Source organism: Saccopteryx leptura, chromosome 1, assembly GCF_036850995.1.
Source record: "Saccopteryx leptura isolate mSacLep1 chromosome 1, mSacLep1_pri_phased_curated, whole genome shotgun sequence".
In the NCBI taxonomy this organism is placed as follows: Eukaryota; Metazoa; Chordata; class Mammalia; order Chiroptera; family Emballonuridae; genus Saccopteryx; species Saccopteryx leptura.
The window spans coordinates 211,333,514-211,351,126 of record NC_089503.1 but is presented as its reverse complement, the minus strand read 5'-3'; the positions used below and the strand labels follow the sequence as shown (position 1 = coordinate 211,351,126).

General features: G+C 46.1%; 1 protein-coding gene across 2 annotated transcripts in view; it reads left to right on the top strand.

Moving 5' to 3' along the window:
• Positions 1 to 17,613, top strand: part of MAML3 (mastermind like transcriptional coactivator 3) — a 410,214-nt gene that overhangs the window by 52,672 nt on the left and 339,929 nt on the right. The window lies entirely within an intron of this gene.

Below are 17,613 nucleotides of genomic sequence, written 5' to 3'. Positions count from 1 at the left end.
AGAGTCCAGGCACCAGAGCAGATGGCGTGCTCCGCAAACAATGGCTGGGAGCCTGGAACGTGGGGGCTGCGATCGCTCAGGGGGCAGAGGTGTGGTGGTCATGGGAGGCAAGGCTGAGCAGATGGGTTGGGGACATGTGGACTTTGCTCTGAATGCAGATTTATTCTGAATGTAATTGCAGTAGAAGGATTTGTGGCAGAGGAGTGCCGTGATCAAATTTCTCATTCTGAATGCTGTTGCTAATGGCAGGCTTGGGCTGGATGGGAGGGGTCATAGACAAGAGGCTGAGAAGCCGGTTAGAAAGCCGTAGTTCAGGGGAGCAGTTGCTGGGCAATAGAACAGGAGAGAAAGATTTCGCATGTGTTGGGCTGGAAGATGGGGTGGGCGCACAACTTTTCCTGACTGCCTAACCTATGTCCGAACAGTCTGCTTATATCTTTTATCTCATTTATGTCTCTCAAAAATCCATTTTTCAGAAGAGGTCACGGAGGCTCTGAGACATTTAAGAACCTGCTTGACACTGGATAGCTAGACTCGAGTAGGACTGAGATTCAGAGCCAAGTGTGTTTGGCCACGAGGCAGCTATGACAGTCCACAAAACCTCATTGCCTCACCAGTTGAAAATAACTGGAAATTTCTTACTCATAGACTAGGTGGATGGTTAAAGGCAATAACAAAAATAGAGAACAGAATTTTGTTTAAAGCTTTTAAAAATGCCCGAATTATGTAATATGTGTGTGTGTATTAATTATATACTTCCCACCTGAATATAGTTTTAAAACAAAATTTTCAGCTAGTTTCTTTAATTGACCGAGTCCATTGACTTAAGAGATAAGAAAGTAAAATATACAATTCATCTTAGTTTACCTGATACTGTCTCTTTTTTGTGCAGAAATTATTCTTGGCCTAAACACCAGTTTTATTGCGCATTAGAATCTTGTAAACAAAGGACCTATTGGCCCTGGCTGGTTGGCTCAGTGGTAGAGCATCGGCCTGGCGTGCAGAAGTCCTGGGTTCGATTACTGGCCAGGGCACACAGGAGAAGCGCCCATTTGCTTCTCCACCCCTCCCCCTCTCCTTCCTCTCTGTCTCTCTCTTCCCCTCCCGCAGCTGAGGCTCCATTGGAGCAAAGATGGCCCGGGCGCTGGGGATGGCTCCTTGGCCTCTGCCCCAGGCGCTAGAGTGGCTCTGGTTGCAACAGAGCGACGCCCCGGAGGGGCAGAGCATCGCCCCCTGGTGGGCGTGCCGGGTGGATCCCGGTCGGGCGCATGCGGGAGTCTGTCTGACTGTCTCTCCCCGTTTCCAGCTTCAGAAAAAGAAAAAAAAAAACCCCAAAACAAAGGACCTATTGTGCCACATAGAACATACCAAGACATCAGGGAGGGCTGGGAAGGAAAAGTAAAAATGAGTCAGAGTCCAAGAAACAAGGTAGCAGTTCATTTGGGAACTTCCTCTATATATCCTTCTGTCCACCAAAATTAAGTCACCTTTCTTGTTTTGAGAGCAAAAGGTAAAAGGGACAACAATCTGCGTCCCTTAAATTCTATTTCTGGGCTCTGGCTGGTTAGGTCAGTGGATAAACCATCAGCCCGGCATGTAGACATCCCAGGTTCAGTCCCCACTCAGGACACACATGAGAAGCGACCATCTGCTTCTCTTCCTCTCCTTCTCCGCCTTCTCTCTCTCTCTCTCTCTTCCCCTCTCATAACCGGTGGTTCAGTTGGTCCAAGCATTGGCCTCAGGCGCTGAGGATAGCTTTGTTGATTCAAGCATCAGCCCCAGATGATCCTGGTAAGGATACCTGCTGGAGTCTGTCTCAGTATCAACCCTGCTCTCACTTTAAAAAAATTCTGTTTCTGCTTAAACCCACAATGGCCAAGGTGTGGGTTGTTCCTTCAGCGTTTGGGTTCCCAAGTGAACAGCTTGATGTGAACCAGGAGCCATAGGACCTCTGTGCCCAAGGGCATGGGACTCATGGCTGCAGGCTAGATCTCTCCTGAAAATGTAATTTTTGGTGCAGATCACAATGTGATTGGAAAATAATGGCATTGGGAGGATTGGTACTGTATCTACTGTTTCATCTTCACAGGTTTTCAGAGCCCTTGAGAAGTCCTGGTGATGGATGGTACAGAGAGAGGAGGCATCTTGCTTCTCCTTTATGCTGCTCAGGCTCCATGGCTAGAACAGAGCTTGCATGTAGTAGATGCTCATTGTATACTGAATGAATGATTGCTTACATGCTATGGGCCAGGTTCTGAAAGGTGCTTGACATCTGATGTCTCAGTTAATCTTCACATATCAATGAAATCCAGCCCTCATTAATCATATGCAGAAATCAGTGCCTGGAGAAGCTAAGTAACTTGCCCAAGGACAAGCGCCTTGCATCTACTGCCGCTGGGATTTGAACCTGGATTTGTATAGCTCTTAAACCCTTTGGCCCTTTGGAGTATATACTACATGATCACATTCTTTAGCAGAATGTCGTTTGGGTATAAATTAACACCTTTCACACGTGCAAAAGAAAAATTACTTCAATTTGAAAAATGTGAGAACTCTTCTAAGGACTCCCTGGTCCAAGCACATAATAGGTGCTCAATCAATGTTGCGTAAAGGAATGACTAGGGCTTATTTCTCTCAAGTCCGCTACTTTGTTGTCAGCTGTAGTGGAGACTAAGTATAGATAGATGGCTTAAAGGTTTTTAGCTTTAAAAATGTTATTTTCAAGGTAAGTTTCTTAATAGAGGCAGTTGACATAATGCCAGACCAGTTGTTGATAGCTGGTTAATGCTCCGTACCCTGTGCCAGTTTGGAAACATTTGGTAGAAATACAATATTAGGAATATCGTAGTAATGTCTCTCGTCTTGCTGAAAGCATTCACTTTCCTCTCATCATCAGGAAGGGAAGAAAAAGTGAACTAGGAGATGCAGCGGTGAAATTTCTGGTTTTTCAGGAATGGTCAGATAAGTGCCAGACTTTAGCTTCCTTCCCATCATCCTCTTCACTTAACTCTTTCCTATTGTTCATAAGATTAACCGCTTTATTTTTTTTTCCCTGCCCACCCTCCACCCTAACTTTCCCCTTTGTGTGTTTCTTCTTGCCATAACCTAATTTCTAAAAGAATGTCTCCTTTAATATTTTCTAATCCAACAGCCTTTTCTCATGATCCCATTTCAAATTCTTTTGTGAAAAAGAACCAGGTCTCTCTCCTCCTCCTCTTCTTCTTTGGATTTACGTGAGCTGTACCTGCTGAACCACTAAGGAAGTGATGACCACGTGACTGGCTGGAAGTCAACACAGCCCCCTCTTCACCTTTTCCTTCGGCTAAGCTGCTTCTGTACATTTGAGGGTCTGAGGCAAGGTGGTGAGAGGCGGTGGGAGAGAGGATGAGAGAGAGAGAGACACACACACAGAGAGACACAGAGAGACACAGAGAGAGAGGAGCGAGTATCATCAAGGCCAAAAGAAAATTGTTTGCATGTAGAACCTGCCTTGAAATAGATTCATCTGTTGTGCTCTTGACCTGAATCTAAATCTTAGTCCATTAGTGTTTTGCATGGATGGGGAGGTGAGGGACATGCTATATTTATATTTGGTAGTGTTTTTGGCAGATGGGGTTTCCTGTTTCACGTGTTTTGAAATAAAGCAGCACATACAGATGAATTCTCTAGGGCAGTGGTCCCCAATCCCCAGGCCGTGGACCGGTACTGGTCCGTGGGCCATTTGGTACCGGTCCGCAGAGAAAGAATAAATAACTTACATTATTCCTGTTTTATTTATATTTAAGTCTGAACGATGTTTTATTTTTAAAAAATGACCAGATTCCCTCTGTTACATCTGTCTAAGACTCACTTTTGACGCTTGTCTTGGTCACATGATACATTTATTCGTCTCACCCTAAAGGCCGGTCCGTGAAAATATTTTCTGACATTAAACCGGTCCGTGGCACTAAAAAGGTTGGGGACCACTGCTCTAGAGGGTTGAGTTGTTGTAGTTGGACACTCGTGGTGGGCCAGGCCTGGGACTCAGTTACTGACCAGGGAGTCCCACATTGGACAAAATGAACCAGTGGCTTACTTCCCAGATATCTTTGCAGTAACATTTCCAGGCAAATACAATCGACCCAAGGAAAAGCTAAAACTTAAAAAAAAAAAAAGTTGGTAAAAATTCTTAAAATATTCTACATTTTCTTTTCTTTTCAAGTAGAGAGACTATTGGAGAGAATTCCGCTCTCGCTGTCTCAGTCATTGTGACGAGGGTAAATAGTGTACCCCTATCGTGAGATGGTGTCATTAGGGTCTGTTAATGTGTGTGGAACTCATTGTCCATAAACACGAAGTGTCCCCAGACTGCTGTGTGCTGTGTGTTCTTTTAAAGTGTGTCCCCTCTTCTGTGCCTGTGCCGCCCACCCACCACCACTGGGTGGGTCCCTGGGATCCTCTCGCGGATGCGTATTTTACATGGAACTTGCTGCTGCGGGGAATGAGAAAGCACGGAACATGGGAGGTGGAGCTACAGCGGGACATGAGGGCTCTGGGGGCAGACCCAATGACCCTAGAAAGTTCTCCCCCTGCTCTCTGGTGTGCACTGTCTGATAGTTTGGCCTCTCAGGAGTGTTCGATCGGGGTTCCAGGCTGTGTTCTGGTTAGTTAAGGTTTCAAGATAAGTGAGCTGTCATTCTGTGACTCATCGTTGTGGACTGTTTTAAGCAACTACACAGCCTCAGAATAAAAGGATGGCTAATCATCGCCAGTTTCCTGTCATGATTCACATCATTGTTCTCGTCATCATCTTCTGCTCCATTGCATTATTAAGCACCCAGAGAACACAAATGGCCAAAGTATGTTACGTCGACATGATTCTCCTCGGTATCTAGGAGTCTTTCTTCTTTAAATAGAAAACACCGAAATGGATCTAATTCAGACTCAAGTATCGACTGCTCTGTGGTAATAGATGGCATTAGCTGGAAATCTCAGAGTACAAAATGCAGAATGCCAATGACCGAGAGCCTACTGTGTCTAACAGCTGCCCAACTGAACGTAACCGGCTGCTGAGACGGCAGACAGCATTGCACAGTCCCCCTTGCCCCTAAGCTGACCTTAAAGAACCAGATTTAGTGACAGAAATGTGCTTCAGCATACGAGGCCCAGAGGAGTGGCAAATAGCCTAGTCTGGAGGTGGAGAGGCAAAGAAAGATGCTGCCCAGGCACAGCCCAAGGCATTAGCTGGATGGAGTGGGTGTGGTGGTTCTGTGGGGAGGGTGGGGCCTGAGCGAGAGCAGGGCGGCAGGAAGCGTCCTGGTGGGGCAGGTGCTGCAGCTAGCGAGCCAGCGGCAGTGGGGGCCACACAGGTTCCCGCATGTCATGCTGAGGGGCTTGAAGAGTGGGGCAGAGGGACCCCAGATGACAATTAGATTTATATATCCGGTCCCTCCTGGCTGGGGGTTAAAAGGAAGGATGGGCATGGGCTTGCACTAGAGTCATGGCCTGATCTCCGAATTCGGGTAAATGAATTTGAGAGATGTGTATGAACTGACATTCAGAAAGCTGGTAGATGGCTGCAGGAGGGGAGGACAGGAAGCAGTAATGTATGACACCCCAGCCTGCCCCAAGTGCAGGTGGTGTCACAGACGGAGGAGCCACACCGGAGGAGAAGATAATAGATGCAGCTTTGGACACATGGGTTTGGCCCATTGAAGGAGATGCCCAGGGAAGCGTGGGTGGTCCAGGCTGAGCAGTCAGTATGATCTCAGAGCATCCGGGGTCCACTGTTCCACTGATGTGCTCTGAACTTGGGGGACAGCCATTGAGTTGCTGGGAATAGCACTGGTCCTTCCCATTCAGTCAAAATTGAATCTAATCAGAAAAAACTAAGAACTATTTGAACCCATACATAGATGGGACATAAAAATAAAACTCAGAGACATGGAAAAGAATGTGATGGTAACAGGGGTGGGGTGGGGTGGTGGAGAGGGGATGAGGAAGGAGAGAGAGAGGTGGGGGAAGGGGAGGGGCACAAAGAAAACCAGATAGAAGGTGATGGAAGACAATTTGACTTTGGGTGAGGGGTATGCAGCATAATCAAATGTCAAAATAATCTGGAGATGTTTTCTCGGAACATATGTACCCTGATTTATCAATGTCACTGCATTAAAATTGATAAAAATAAGATAAAAAAATTGAATCTGACAAAAGAGGTGGAAGGAAAGTATGTTGCTTCCCACGGCAGGGTACTGTGACATTGTTTGAGAGAGGCGAGGCTCCTGTCTGAGGCTGCTAGGCAGCTCCTGGGACGGCCGGCAGCAGCGCAGGCTGTGGGGGGCCGCTCCTCTGTGGTCCTGGGCTCAGATCACCTGTGTTGACTGGCCTGGATTTTGTTCTCAGCAGTGAGTGGCTGCTTTTCCAAACTTCCACTGTGCTGCCACTCACAGGGGACTGACCGAGAATAGGAACTTGTTTCTGCGAAAAGTAACTTTTGGCTTTGAGACAAAAGGAAAAGAAGAACCCTTGACTGCACACGTCACGACCCAGACTGATCAGCTGAGAAACAGAGAGAGAGAGAGAGAGAGAGAGAGAGAGAGAGGGAGAGGGAGAGAGGGAGAGAGAGAAGGGGGGGATATTCAAATAGTTTGTTTAGTTTGAAACAGCATTAAAAAACACACACACACAAAGAGCTGAAAGGAAGAGAAAGTTACTTTTGTGTGGACCCTTAATTAGGAAGTTTAGCCTCTGGCCACCAGCTAGCTTAGCAACTTCTCTCCTTCTGAAGTGCTCTCTCTTCATCAGTGATAGGTCAGGGCGAAGACTGAAGGGGGCAAGAAAGGAGCAAATTGCTTCCAAGTTTAAGGTTTTCTTAATTAGAGGGCCCAAGAAAGAGAAGATGAGTGTGGGCCCCTCTAGTCTCCCAGCCTGTGACTGCTCAGCACTGGTGGCCCCTGGTGAGCTTTATTTGACTTACAATTTTTTTTTTTCCACACACTGAACAGATTCCCTTCTCAGGTATTCGGTGGGGAGCATGCAGCAAGGCCAGCTCTCTTCTGCGCAGTACAAGGTGAGATTACAGTGCCCTTCTCTGTGCACACAGTAGGTGGACCAGTCCATCCTCTCTCCCTCCCCCTTCCAAATGCCTCCTTACCTGGCTGAAATCCTGAGGTGCAGGGTCCTTGCCTGCAAATGGAACCGAGGACGACTGCAAGTTACATCACCAGGCCTGTGAAGCTCATTGGCAGAGGAGTGGAGTCTTATTTTAGACCCAAAGACTGGGCTGTGCAGATCCAGCCAAAACAGGTCCCTTCCGGCTCTGCCTCAGCTGCCGGCCTCCTCCTGTGGTCGCTGGGGCTTCAGAGGATGGAATGTCAGAGGGAGCTCGCTGCTAGTTGCAGGGCGAGCAGGACGCCCTCACTGCTATTGAGCTGCGGAGAGGAAGATGCTGGCAGCCACCCAGCTCACTGATGCTCTGCCCTCCACGTTAGCTCACGCTGCCCTTGCCCATGCTATTGACTCTAGCTCATCAGGCAACAGCTCGGCTAGAAAAGGCCCAGTCTGTTTGTTCCTCAACCTTTTCTTCCCCATGGTCAAGGTTTAAACTGGGCTTGTATCCTTAAAGCAGGCTGAGTGCCTTCCAAAGGATGTCTCGAGCTAGGTTAATACATTTGAACGAAGTCTCTTTCTCTGCAAACAGGAAAGGTTTTAACCTTCTGGGATGAAAGCTTTATCAATGCAGTGAACAGCCATGTAGATTTGATCCAGGAAGGCAGAGGAAACAAAATATTTGGAAAGGTGAGCTTTTACATTTGTGGTTAGGACCCACCGAGCCATCAGAAAGGGTAGCTTTTCAGAAATTAAAAATCTGGACCCATGATCTGGCAAAGTTTTTTCCCCCCCTGATTTAATTATAAAAATTCACATCTGGTTATACCTTTTAGGAATCTTTTTAAAAAAATAAAAGTTTGGCCTGACCTGTGGTGGCACAGTGGATAAAGCGTTGACCTGGAATGCTGAGGTCACTGGTTCGAAACCCTGGGCTTTCCCGGTCAAGGCACATATGGGAGTTGATGCTTCCTGCTCTTTCCCCTACTTCTCTCCCTTCCCCTCCCTTCCCCTCCCCTCCCCTCCGTTCCCCTCCCCTCCGTTCCCCTCCTCTCCCCTCCCCTCCCCTCCCTTCTAAAATGAATAAATTTAAAAAATGACTATTAAAAAATAAAATTTTGTGACTGAGCACCAATTTGCCACCACGCTATAATTGGACACTAGGATACTATATTTTTTAGATATTTCAACTCAGAATTTGCCTGAGAAAATTCACATGCTCCCTACCCTTTAGGGCCACATGACGGGCAGATAAGCCTCTGCATGGAAATCTAAGGACATAAAGGAACAGTGAGAACCAAGCGAAGGCTTAGCTGTCTTCATGTTGGGCGACTGCGCCCTTCTTGATTTCATGATAATGTATGGCAGTCATCCCTGCCGGGTCCCTTGCTTGTCTCTTGTCTGCCGTCATGCTCAGCAGTGACACTTCTACTGCCTGAACATCCCCATCATTATGATAGGCTTGGGGCCTTTAAGAGTCTGCTATGCCTGTGTTTAGTTGCCTCAGTGCAGACCCCGGTTCAGACACAGCCGGAGCGTGGTTGGGGGGCTCCACGCCTTCTGGAGCCTTTCTGAGTGGTCTCTGATCCAAACAGAGCAGGCGGCTGCGAAGTGTGGGCTCCACTGGCCTCTGGGAGCCTGTGCCCTGTGCCTGCATTTCCTGTTACACTGCCGCCTGGGCCGGGTCCTGACAGCACATTCTGAAACGCAAATGACAGCAGTAATTGGCCCAGAGATAAACCACAAGGAGTGAGTGAGCCATGCTGCAGGGATTTAAGTGGCTAAGTGACAATTAGGCTCTGCAGCCTCCGGGATCACGAGCAGCCTGGCCGTTTGTTCTCGGTTTTAAAGGAGCAATAACACATTAATTGGAGGAGAGCTTCTGGGTTAACATGCCTCTCCCTGTGTCTCATTTGATTCTGCTTTGAGGAGTGGGAGTTGGTCGGTGGCCTGAGAAAGACTGCTTTGTCCACGGCCTCCCTCTCCAGACCCCACGCCCCTCCCCCACTCCAGCCGGATTAGAATTTTGGAAATGAGTGCCCTTGATTCTGGTGAACTGGTAGTTGATTTGGTTTGAAGGATTTGTAACAGTGCCCTGGCAGGAAGGAGGGACCTGTTGAGTCTCAGGCACAAGATCCCCATGTCTACATCAGGGAAGACCGGGGCCTTGAACTCTCAGTTGCTATCATTCCCTCCAAGAAGTCCATTAATCTCTTATTTTTTTAAAAAAATTTTCTTCCAAAAGTGATCTACTACCTGATATGACAATGAACAACAGACATGATCCCTGCCCTTTTCGGAGCTCACAGTCAGGTTTGAAGAGACAGATAGGATATAAATAAAAGTATGCGGTTTTCCTTGTTCGACGTGGAGAGCCTAATGAAGAAAAGCTGGGTGTCTGTCCTGGGAACAGGGCAGGTGGGGGGGGGCGGAGAATGGAGGAAAGGGGAAGTGGCAATCTAGTGTAGGGCGGGCTAGGCCTGCCCTGTTTTCTTTGAACCCTGTCCTGGTCATAAACACCATTCAGATGATTAGCTTGGACTTGAGATTAGCAGACTAAACAAACCAATGCATTAGTTGAGAGCCCTTTCTCTGGGTGAAGTGTGCCTTTCTATGACATTCATACAAGTTCCCAGGGTCTGAATACCTTTTACATATTGTCTGAGGGGCTCATTGTTCTTGGTTGGTTTCTTTCAGCCTAGGCAGCTTGGTCACTTTTTATTAACCATCCCTTCTGGCTGGAAGGGTTCTAACAGCTTCCTTTGCCTTGTGCAGAGAACTGGTCATTTTAGGAAGAGGCACTTGTCTACTTTGGGACGAGTTTCTACCTGGAGGCACAGATGTACATAAAGCAACAAAATGATTAAAGGAAAAGGTAGACCCTCAGTAGTGGTGGGTGGAGAAGTTCAGCCCTCTCTTGCCTGGTCTTGGGAGGACTTAAGAAAAGCTCCCTGGAAGCTACGGCAAGCTTTGCTTGAAGCAAGGAGATTGCCACTGTGCCCGATTGATAAGTCATCTATGTCAGGCTTTTCGCTGTGCATACTTCATGAAATGACTAGTCAGAGATAGAGGTGCTGGCTTGCCTCATTAGAAAAGACCTTTCTGTCCAACTTCTGAAGAAAGCCTAGATAAGAACTTGCAGAACCACATAGTACCTATAGGCCCTCTAAGAATATGAATAAATTGTTCTCATAAATAAAGCTTTTCTATGCAGGGCCATAGATATGTATGTGTAAGTGTGTTAGACTGTCTAGGTTTGAATTCTGACTCTGCCATCTACTAGCTGTTGGACCTTGAGAAATTGTTTATTCAGTTTCTCAGCTATCAAATGAGAATGATAATAGAACCCATTTCCAAATTGTTCTGAGAACTAAGAGTTACTATAGTACTGAATAAGGTTGTTGGTAAACACTCAGAACAGTGTCTGGAACATAGTGCGTGCTAATTACACGTCAGCCGCCATTGGTACCTCGTATCTTTAGTATGAATCACAAGAGTAATAACAACATTTTAACATTCCATGAGCACCATGCAGGGCCAGGGCAGCCCAAGGATTGCTCCCACCTGGGTTCATTCTCCATTTTCATTGTTAGATGTAGCACACTGGAAGGATTCTGTAGAATACCCATCTAAAGATTAAAAACAACATTGACTCCACAAAAACAAAAAGCAGATCATCTGGACATGAACTTGGTTTATCCATCTTGGAATGAAATGGTGATAGCAAATACAAAAGGTCAGTGTTTGCTCTTTTGGGAAAACTGTTTCATTATTATGTCATCGAAAAGTACATTGGCTTTGGAGAGATATGATTTTTAATCCCTATATCATTTAATTCACATACACAAAATTTACTTTTTGGGGGGTCTCCTGGTCTTTGAATTTTGGCCACTGCATGGAGTCCTGTGAACCACCACAACCCAGATGCAGAACAATTCCATTGCTCCTGCTGCCAGGCAGACTTCTTCCTGCAGTCTCTTTGTAGTCAGACCCTCCCTCTATCTTTCATTCTTAGCAACCACAGATCTGCTCTACATCCCGGTAGTTTCGCCTTTTCCAGAATGTCATGTGAATGTAATCAGAGAGTGTGTAGCCTTTTGAGTCTGACTTCTTCACTTAGCATAATGCATTTGAGGTGCATTCATGCCGTTGCATGTATCAGTAAAAAGCTCATTTTTATCTCATAAATCATTGAATTCTAGAGCGAGATGGAAATCTGAAAGATCAGAGCCAAACACTCTCACTTCCCAGGTGAAGAAGCAGAGACCCCTGGGGTAAAGTGACTTGCCCAAGGTCATGAAGCTAATTAAAGAAAGAGTGTGAACGTGAAATTCTACTATTAGTCCAGGCAGCATCTGTTAAGTCATGCTGGGATCAAGAAGAATGTATAGCTAGCTGATTGTCACGAGGGAGTTCTATTCTTCTTATTTTTGGTCAAAAATCTAATCAAGCAAACTGAGCCTTTCTATGATGATAATTTTGGAAGGAGTAGATTTCTGGGGGTGCAATTTCTTTAGAAAGTGTAAGGAATAAATCTTTTGCTAACACATTGCTTCTGTGGCCCATTTTTTTCTTTTACAGGCATCCATCATAGATATGATTTGATTTGTTAATAGAGCTTAACCTGAAGTCCTAATATTAATTTTGTGTTTATATTAATGTTTTGCTATCTAATCTCTAGAAGTATTCTGACTATTACTATCTCCCACTTAGCTGACATTTTAAATACTGATATGTTTCTAGGTGGTTCATTCCCGAGCACATTGCTAGTGGATCCAGAGGGGAGTGCAGAGCTATTCACTCCTTATGCATTTGTTACATAATTATTTGTGGGAATTCTGTGTGGAGAGCACTGAACTATGGGGGATATACTTAAGGTACTGTTTTTAAGATTGCATTTGAATAGGTACTATGAAGGAGGTACACAAAACATTCTAATTCAAATTAGTTGTTTTGAGCACAGTTAGAAACTTGGGGAGCATCGTGAAGATAGGAAGACGGTAATGCAAACTCCCTTTCCTCAAGGAGCTTATAAATACAAAGAGAGGTACAAGCAGATGCTCCTGGAAATGTGGTTTCTTGGTTGGGAACCACGTGGGGATATGGTCTAGCAGTGCGTGAATCACCCCAGGATTCTATGCACAGGAGGGACAAGGTCCAATCTGTGCTATAAGAGGTTTATCTGGTAGGACAAATGGAGAGGCAGAAACGGGGAGCTGGGAAATGTATCAGTCTGAGCAGAAGTGAGGAAAGCCCAAACCCTGGGGCTGTGGGAGTGGAAGGGAAAAGGTGATTTGGAGGTAGCAATAACTGAATGAGAGGAGGAGCATTCAAAGATGATGAGATTGGGCCTGGACAACTGGGTGAGCAGTCCTGACGTGATAGGGGAATCGGGGTTCATCTGGGCATTGAGTAGACGGTGGAGAATGACAGGAAGAGAGAAAGGGCTTTCTCCCTTTGACCAGATAAATTTTGTATGACCACTTCTGCATGTGTGAACTTCTTAATCAGTGTTGATGATTGATTGTGGCTCATTTCCAGAAGGCTAATGATTTCTACTTTTTCAGAAGAATATCTGGGTTTTTGCCCTAAAGAATTGGTGACATAGTTATGTTTTAAACAATTATTTTGACCACTTCTCCTGCCTGGCATGATTCAGTGCTTAAAAACAGGCAGTGTGAGTTATGAAGGAGACAGTTTACACAGGATGGAATACAGACCATAAATTATCACTCTGAAAAGTATACACCCTAGGTAGGAGTTAAAGGAACATATATTATTAAGACAACTTGAACGTGAAGTTGTATGCCTAGAAGACAAGAAACAAAGTAAATTGAAGTTTTAAACCCAGTTACATTCAAAATGTGGGAAGATATCTTCATATATGTTTTGCTGATGTTTCTATAAATGGGCATGATATATTCTAGAGAAAAATCTTACTATAATTATAAAGAGCTGAAACTTTGCTTTTCATTGCCTTAAAACCATAGAAAACTTCCAAATAATCGTAAAACATTAAGTCTCTTGTGGCAGCATTATTGACGATGTTAAAAAGCTAAAAACAAGGCCCTGGCCGGTTGGCTCATTGGTAGAGTGTCGGCCTGGCGTGCAGAAGTCCCAGGTTCGATTACCGGCCAGGGCACACAGGAGAAGCGCCCATCTGCTTCTCCACCCCTCCCCCCTCTCCTTCCTCTCTGTCTCTCTCTTCCCCTCCTGCAGCCAAGGCTCCATTGGAGCAAAGATGGCCCGTGCGCTGGGGATGGCTCTGTGGCCTCTGCCTCAGGCACTAGAGTGGCTCTGGTCTCGACACTGCAAAGCCCCGGATGGGCAGAGCGTCGCCCCCTGGTGGGCGTGCCGAGTGGATCCCGGTCTCTCCCCGTTTCTAGCTTCAGAAAAATACAAAAACAACAACAACAACAACAACAACAAAAACCCCAAAACAAAACAAAAAAACAACGAAAAACAGGACAGATCCTCAAAAAACAGAATGTCGAGGCAAATAGTGCATAATAGGGTATCTTATCTGGCTTAGAATGAGATGCTATTATGGGAATGAGTATCTAAAATGATATCCAGTGGCAAGATAGCATGGACCCTCTGTTGACAATCAGAGGACATGGCTTTACTATAAGAACTAGAGTCACACACACACACAAAATGGAAGTTTATAATACAGGGAAGGGATAGGTAGAAGAGTCTGTTCTGTTTTCATTCTTTTTTTCCTGAGCCAAATGGCATGTTCAAAAACAGTTTTTGAACGTTTTGAATTTCCAGTGAGGTAGTTCACTATTCATTGGTTCGCCACCACACCTCCCTTTCTCTTTCTCTCTCCTTGTCTGTCCTCCTCAAGTGGTTCAGGGTCCGGTTAGATTTACTGTGTAGTCACGAGACAGAGAGGTATGGTGAATGAACCCCATCAGTGAGAACCTGAAAGCTACTACTTTAGTTCTGAGTCGGTCGTTCCCATAACATCTGGAGCTGGTGTTGTGTGAGAGACAAGAACAGAAATCAGGAGTATTTTCAGAATTCTTGGTTTTACACAATGTGTTCCCCTGCTTTGGCCAAGCAGCTCTCCAAACATGACTTTTCTAAGTGGCTTGTTTCAGACAGAGGATGAGAGTCAGCATGAAGTAGCAGGGCCAGTACAGGGACCTATCCTGTTGTCCTTTTCCTGAGAGAGTCAGACAGGTGTGAGTAGAGAACACTTTCAGTTCAGGGTAGAGGAGGAATGGCTCTTGCATGTGCCCAGGGGTCGGGGGTCGTAGAACCAGGGACTGAAGTCATTGCCTCCAGAGGTTTATCAGGGCGCCCTTGGGCCTGGACTGGGTCCCCTGTGAATCGAATCCAGACTAGGGGTGTCCTTTGAAGTTACTGGCTGCTCCACTTGGACCAGCCCTGTGACTGCAAAGCAAGATGAGTAACTGGTCCCAAATGTTTAACTACCCACTCCCTGTTTGTCGAGAGCTTGGGAAGAAATGAGCAAAGAAAACACAAAAACAGGTTAGACAACAGCCAGTTAGGCCATTTGGTTTCTCCATGCTGGGGCTGGTATGTAAACAAGTCCTGGATTCTGCAACTTGGTCACAGCCTACTAGCAGCTGCATGTGGGCTGGGAGCAGATATGAGATGCAGGAAGCCTTAGAGGGGACTTTAAAGGGGCACGTTTTCCGAATTATCACCCAGCAACTGCAGCCACGGTAACAAGAACAATCACTCGACACTGAACCGTATGAAGTGTCTTTTTTTTCCCCCCTAAGGTTACTATTGGACTAGATGGTTAATTGTGGGGAACAAAAGTGTAGCATTTTAAATATTAGACCTTTGTATTTTTCCCATCTTACCATAAAACCTTGCGCACAATGTGTTCAAGCCATTTGTTTTTAGTCCTTGAAGTAGGTTAAAGGATCCCCTTCTCTGGAAAAAAAAATAAGCCTTGTTTATGGGGTCCAAAAATAGTTGCTAAAACTTCCTCTTTTTTTTGAGTCTTTTTTATTTTGGAGGTCAGGAAATCAACTCTGGCTTGGGGTCATGCTTCATAGTAACTTGAGGTGAAAAGGGGAATGTTCGGAATAAAGTGACGGGAAAGGAGGTGATGGGGGAAATCTGACACAGAAATACTCAATACAGGAAGATGAAGAATTGGGAAGAAATAAACTGAAATGGCCGATCTGCTAGTACAAATGTGTAATGAAACGGCACTGTAGTTGTCCCCGAGGGACACTTGGAAATTGCACACTTGCACTGCGTGTGTGCACGTGCATATTACGTTGCTCATATGGCAGAAAATCGTCAAGACTCCTTGAGAAAAATTTTGTAAACAAGTGAAACTGACATGACTGTGCCAGGACAAAATTGGCGTTCAAGTTTTAGCTGCCACGAAAGGGTGAATCTCTGAGTAGTCATGGAGCCTTTGCTTGTCCAGTAATTTGTATTTTCAGAAAGAGTTTGGTCAAGTTTTTGTCGTGCATATTATAGGATGCTAGTAGCTATTTATTCATTCATTCATTCATCCATCCATTCATTCATTCATTCAGTATCTGTGGAGACTGAGTGATGGTGACTTCTCACCAGAGTTGGGGGGTGGGTTTGGCCTCCCTGCAGGCAGCCCACCATGAGCTGCACCTGGTCCTCTTAGAGCCAAGTGCCACTGTCAGCAGTTCGGTTATTTTATTTTTTTAAATCTGGGGTGTGTTTCTTTTGCCACTGGGCTTCTTTGAAGCCTGCAGGAGTCCGTGCGTGGGAGAGCACCGCCCGGAGGGAGAGCAGAGCGCTCCAAATGCCTGTTAACAGCCTGGAGAAGTAAGAACCTCACGTTGATTTTAAAAACAAAACAAAACCCCCAAAGCCTGCTCTTGACCAAACATCATTTGGCCTAGTTTAAACAGGGAAAATTTAGAAGAACCTTCTGATAAAGCCGAGAGAGGAAAAACTAAGGAATAACTGGACTGTCCAGAGAGGTGGTTGGCAGTCTGGTGGTGGAACTTCTCCCGACAGACCTACACGTTAGGAAGCAGAAGCGAATGGTGTGGAAACGTCTCAAGTGTCCGGTCGGAGAAGCCCGAAGGACACTTCTATGCCAACAGGGAGCATGTTCAGCTGTACGCTTTCCTGTTTTTCTGGCTACTTAAGATTCCATATTAGTCATAGGTAACCCCCTAAATCTGGTCCCTGGCAAGAAGGCTGAAGGTCGATGGATATGGCCTGGGGTGGGAGCGCGCATGGATTCAGACGTGACTTGCTGAGCATGAGTTAGATGCGGAAAGGGGTCGCTCACTGTCTTCTCCCCATGGGTGAGAAGAACTGGCAATGGGTGGGAGGGGAAACAGGAGGGTCAGGTTTTACTGCTTGAAAACAGTGACGCTGCCTTCTGACAGTGAGTGTCATGGAAAAATGTGTGACCCAAGTTTGTTTTTTTCAGTTCTGTGCTTCTTAGCCAGTTTGTTTCTGAAATCACTTAGCAATTCTGAGCCTTAGTTTCTTTTTCCAGATAATAATTTCTACCCTGCTCCCTCCTACCATTGTGTGAATACGGAATGAAATGAAGTTGTTGGTAGAAAGAACACAGAAGAAGCTGGAAGCCCTGTAGACAGAGCTGGGGCAGAAGTGGGGTTACAGTTGTTCGTAGGGAAAATAATGCAGTGATTAGTAAATAATAGTATAAGAATAAACTGTTTCACATACAACTGTAAACCTACTTTTGCCCCACCCTGCATACATGTAAGATGATTGTTTTAAAAGGATAATAACACACCCTGTGCTGACTCGTGCTGTGGGCTGATCTTCCCGTTTTCAGAGTTCCTGCCAGATGGGCCTCGGGAGCGGAGTTGACTTGTCATCAGAACTTTTTCTGGTTCTCTTTGATTTGAGGCCTACTGGGCTGGGCTCCGCCCCAATGGGACCCAGGAGTCTCACGCTGGTCGTCACTAGTAGCAATTTGGACAAGTCCCAATTCACTTTCTTAAAAAAAAAAAAAAAAAAAAAGTCCGTGAGTGGTTTAGTTCTGGTCTGGGGAAAGCCTGGTGGGTACTTCGACGGCTGCGTCACCGGAACCTTCGCCCCTGCCCTGGCTGAGGCGGACTCGGACTGTGAGGTGGAAGCGGGCTCTGGAGGTCTTATGTTGGTGCCAGCTTGTGGCCTCCACGATGGCACTGACCGTGGGCAAAGCCGCTGGCTAGGCCCGAGGAGCTACCGACAAGGAGGAAGGGCCCTGGGGGCGCAATGGAAATAAACCACGCTCCGGTTCTGGCTAGGTGGGTCCGGTTCGGCAGGCCTGTCTTCTCTTTATGAGTGAGCCTGCCACCTTACCGTGTACGCGTGGTGCGTCTCTCCTGGGCTTGTTTTCAATTAGACCATGCCTGGGAAGAAAAAGATAAGAAAAGAAAAAAATGAAAGGGAAGAATTTCACTTCGAGAACATATGGGGGTGACCAAACTCATCCCACTAGGGCCCCTGGGCAGAGTCAACTTGCCCTGCTGGTCATGAGCTTGCTGGAGCCCTTGTGACTGGGAAGGAGGCGCAAGGGGAGGA